Below are 5200 nucleotides of genomic sequence, written 5' to 3'. Positions count from 1 at the left end.
AAAAATTTTTTTTAACTTATAGGAAAACTATTTACATCTAAGCAAGGACCTAGGCTCTCATTTGTAGCTTGCACTTTTCTGTTTTTAACAATTATCCAGATTCACAAGCTAACATTTCAGAGATAATCAATAGTGGGTTAGAATTTAGGGTGAAAAAAGAGAAAGTATCATATAACCTTGATATTGTGTCTTTTTAAAGAGAAAGGGGGATTTGTGATTAACTACTTAAATTTGACTATGTTATACACTTAAATTCCTTTTCTCATGAAGTATTTCAATGACTACTATTTCCTTAATAGCAGTTCATTAATGTTATGCCATTCTAAATGACACTGTACAATCCTTTTCACAGCCAAAGGTCAAAAAGAAGAAAGAAAGCAAAAACCTCCCAGTAAGGAATACTGTCATAAGTCACATCTTCCATGAAGTGTTTAGTTAATGGTTCCTGTAACAGTCAAAATAAACTTCACTTCAAGAATGTAAGAAATTCTAATGTGCAAGAAATGCACACTCTAGAATGAGCTGACCAGACAATTTTAAATTAGGAAAAATTCTTTTGTACTTACAGTATAGATACAATTTGTCAACAATAGGTATAAAGTAAATCCAAACATCCCATAAAATCCATTATAAACCATACTGAAAACACCCAAGGAGAGACTGGATTGACTTCCTGTGAAGGTGGGGGTTTATACAAGTTACAGAATCCTACAGTACGCTGGGCATGACAGCACACCAATTCCTTCCCAGGAGAAGGAAGTTTTTCCTTCGTAGGACATCTACAGCACTTTTTTGTTCTGACCCTAGTCCTTCTTCTTACCAGGCAGCTATTTCCTGCATGTATGCTTTATTTTTCCCTGTGCCAAGCCACCAAGTCCCAAAGCTTTCCTCCCATTGCTGGAGTTCCTTTCCACTGATAAGTTCATATCACTTGCTCATCCACTCCTTCATTTACTTAAAATCTTCAAGGTACTAAAATAGGAAAGAATATTCAAGGAAAATGAGACAGCAACCCCCATCTCTTATAGCTAATGATAAGGCGGAAGTCAAAATTGAAACGGGATTTTTAAAAAGGATTGCACTATTATACAATGGCTTCTGTAAAAATATAACTTTAAAAATGCTGAGAGTCTAGGCAACCTGTGTTTAATGTTAAGTTCGTTCACTCAACAATAAACTGCTTTCTATCTGGGTGGTACTGTAAATGTGATCCTAAACGTCTCTTCTGTTTGAGATTTCCAGATACATGCAGTGATAGAGTTCAAATATTTCACAAATTTGTTAACATTTTGGCTTTGATAAGTTCATGTACTCATTTTAATAGAAGATTCTGAATACCTTGGAAATTGAGGTCATGAAGGGAAATCTACTTATTTAACAGAAATCGGATGAGCCTTCCTCAAACGCACAGAGACAGGAGCATCATTAGCATAAAGTTGCCATAACAATGTTGTGCTGCAAAACAAAAGCACTGAGGAGAAAGGGAAACTGAAAGAGGGGAAAGTAAGATGGCAGCAAAGTCAAGGGCACCTGGGCACACTGCCAAGTCGAATCTAGGCCAGTAGCTCAGGAACTCTTGTAACTGAGTAACTTGAAGGTAGAGACAACAATTAAATGCCTCTTTGGACCAGAACCAGTCAGACTTGCCCAGCACTGATGCCCTTTCCCTGCCATCTTCAATTCTCAGGGCCACAAGACTCCGTTCCAAGCCTTTCCATGATTCCCTGAAAAGGACCAAGAGAGCCTTCCAATTTCATAGGTGTTCTGACTTTAATTTGCAGGGAGAAATTTTTTATACAAACACAATCTTACTAATACATAAGACGAAACCAGAAATATTATACTTTTGGTGAGACTGAGATGGGGACACCATCCATCTCCCTGAAACCCCTAGACAGCCTATGAGGACTGCCAGAAGCCACCCAAGAAACATTTTGAAACCCACTCAGATTTCTCCGTATAAAAAGGAATATTCTTACAATGAGCCTGCTGTGTACTGCATATTTTCTTAGGGAGAAACCCTGAATATACTGAAAATCTGTCATCAGTGATTTGAGAAGAGACGGGGGATGATGGCAGTGGCCGGCAGGTGGGCAGTTGAGATGAGAATAAAGACGCGAAAAGGCTCTCATGGTGTAAGATACAAATATAAGAGTAAAGCAGCAGAAGATAATGATACTCAAAAAAGAGAAATCAGTCTGTGAAACTTCTGCTTTTAAAAAAATTCTCAGAAATTCCACGTCTGAACTGGGAAGAATAAAGTGAACAGCTTCACTTTCCTGGCCTCTTTAACTTGAAAAGCTAAAAGATCTACTGTTTCCATGATGACTATTCAAAGTCTCAAAATACAGCATCGTACATTATATTCTATGAGTAGCTCCCCTTTGTTTATTCCTTCATTCGCTCAACCATTGTTAACTGAATATGTCCACTGTGCCAGATACTGCTCTAGGTGCTGGCGAGACACAGTATAACAAGTGATTCTGCCCTGAAGAATAATCTAGCAGGCGGGAGGCAGACATAATGGGGAGTGCTAGAAAATAGGGTGAGAGGAAGAAATCATCATGAAGATGAGAGATCAGAACAGAAATAAGGGAGAGAGGGAGAAGAGTAAATGCAGAAGATGGGTGTGGTATCCTTGAAGCAGAGGAACAAGAGCAAGAAGGCCAGTGTGGCTACAAGAGAAGGGCAAGGCAGTGGCCACAGGAGGTACAGTCAGAGAACTGGCAGGGGCCATGCAGGCCATGACCAAACCCTGGATGTTTTCTAAGTATGATGAGACCCCCCCCCCCAACACACACACACACACGCTGGGTGGGTCTGAGCAAGGGAGTAGCAAGACTCAATTTGTATTTTTAGAGCTCCTTCTTGCAGCTGGCTGGGGTCACCGGCACAGGCAGGAAGGTCATAGGAGGCTCCTGCTCCCAGCACTGATTATGACTGAGCAGTTTTTAATACATAAATTAAACTGCAATTTGAGGAGAAACAATTTCAGGGGAAAGAAACCTCAACAACTATAAATGAGAAAACTCTCCATACTGGGTTATGGCTATCTTAGAGATGTGCGCTTTACACAATCATAAACCAACTAATGAGCTTAGGTTTGAATTTCTGAGACAGGCCATAAGGCATTTTCAATAAAAGCTCTTAAGCGATTTCTTCTTTCCTAACTGACAAAATACACTCCTACTGCCCTCGTGAAAAGAGTTCAGTTCTTCCATTTAAAAGACGGCATATCCAATAATTACTTAATTTTATGCGAAGTGAGCGCAAACTCTTTTTGATGTCACAGCAAACAAGTGCTTACAAAATAATGAAGTCAGTTACAGTAGCTGTACTGAAGACCAACCTCAAAACACAACCTTCAAAGATTTTAGGGGAATGTGGGAGGGAACAAGGAACTACAAGTACAGAGATCTTTAAACAGTGAACAATGAAATAACCCAAATGTCCAGTAACAGAAAAATGGTCATGATTCTTTTCTTCAATGAAATGAAGTGGAACTACTCAAAAGAAAAAGGTAGAACTTTAAAAACTGAAATAGAAAAGCTACCATGATATACTGTTAAGTGGGTAGGGGAGAGGGAAGGAGTGGTGGTAAGAGATCTCAGACTCTGTCCAGTGTTATCTGCCTTTCTACAATTCCTAACATTAACTGAAGGTTATGCCACACTTTAGAGCTGACTGACTTCAACACTGCTTTGCATTGTCTCACTGAATTCTTACCACATCCCTATGGGATAAAGAGAATTATTGCCAGTTAACAGATGAGTTAGGTATTCTACCAAGAGTCACAGAGCTGATAAGTGGGGCGTGGTACGCGAATCCAGGAATTCCAACCCTGTAGCCTGCATTCTTAATCTCTGCATTACATTAATCCCTTAGAGATGAGTCCTTATTCACTGAACACATTAAATCAATTTGTTCTTGGATTCTTTCTTTCAAATAACACTTTTAAAAAATTTAAAACTTCCATTTGATGTTCTGGGAAATAATTTCAAGGAAAATTAAATTAACGATAAAAGACACAAAGCTCATGACATTTTGGAAAGTTGATATGACCCAAGTTGGCGTTAAACTCAAAACCAAAGAACAAAACAACTTTACAAACAAATGTTATTTAAAGGCTCAGTGACTAATAATTCTGTCAGCCCTCACTATGATAGTAAATTGTGAACACCACATTTGTACATTTCCTTCTGGTTCCAGATGTTTATAATAATGCAATGTTATCCAGTTTAAAATGAAACAGATGTTCATAAGTTTAAGGCACTCTGGGAAGGTCCACTCAGTTGGCATTATTTCAGCAGTTTCACATGCTGATGACAAGGGAATGGAAGATCGTTGAAGGTGAGGCTGATTAGCCAAATCACTAAAGGGTGCTGGGCCATCCTAAAAGCACAGGGCACGTGCACACTCCTCAGCTGTTGGTTCATCTCTGCACCCACTTCGCCCATGCAGACATGTCCTAATCCTCACTAGTCAACCTCATGTACTCCTACATGAGTCTCTTTCCCAATGCCACCCCACACAACAGTCATTCATTGCAGTGTTTTCTCCTCCTCCTAAGGACCAGCAGAAGGTACATGTTTAAGATGCCCTAGAGAACTAGGGCTTCCCCTGCCTCAACTCACATCCTTACCAGCTACATGTCTTCAGGCAAAATGCTTAACCTCACCAAGCCTCACTGCCCTCCATCATTTAACTGAGGAGACATTAACAGGACTTACTTTATATAGAAGCTATCAGGTTTTAATGAGTTAATATAAATAAGGAATTTAGAACAGTATCTGGCATACAATAAAAATTTAGTAAGTCTTAGGTATTATTATTATTCCTGTTATTTTCCTAGTGCATTTTACCATTTGCAACAAAATAACTGGTTACCCAAGAATAAATCTGTCAGTGATTTTAACTTTCTGCTTTCTACTTTTCTGAATTTTCTAATGTATGTACACTGCCCATGCATCCCTTAGTAAATTTAAAAAATACATATACAAACTAAGTTTTTTGGGTTTTTCTTTTTTGAGACGGAGTCTCGCTCTGTCTCCCAGGCTGGAATGCAGTAACGTGATCTCGGCTCACTGCAAGCTCCGCCTCTCGGGTTCATGCCATTCTCCTGCCTCAGCCTCCCAAGTAGCTGGGATTACAGGCCCTGCCACCTCGCCCAGCTAGTTTTTTTGTATTTTTTAGTAGAGAC

The 5200-nt window shown here is 39.4% G+C and overlaps 1 protein-coding gene across 1 annotated transcript in view; it reads right to left on the bottom strand.

The window, feature by feature from the left end:
- MED12L (mediator complex subunit 12-like) overlaps nt 1–5200 on the bottom strand; it is a 353697-nt gene that overhangs the window by 171822 nt on the left and 176675 nt on the right. The gene's annotated exons all lie outside the window — the stretch shown is intronic.

The sequence above is a fragment of the Colobus angolensis genome, unplaced genomic scaffold (genome assembly GCF_000951035.1).
Source record: "Colobus angolensis palliatus isolate OR3802 unplaced genomic scaffold, Cang.pa_1.0 Scaffold48, whole genome shotgun sequence".
In the NCBI taxonomy this organism is placed as follows: domain Eukaryota; kingdom Metazoa; phylum Chordata; class Mammalia; order Primates; family Cercopithecidae; genus Colobus; species Colobus angolensis.
The sequence above is the reverse complement of the archived record's forward strand: the minus strand, read 5'-3'. Positions and strand labels throughout refer to the sequence as shown.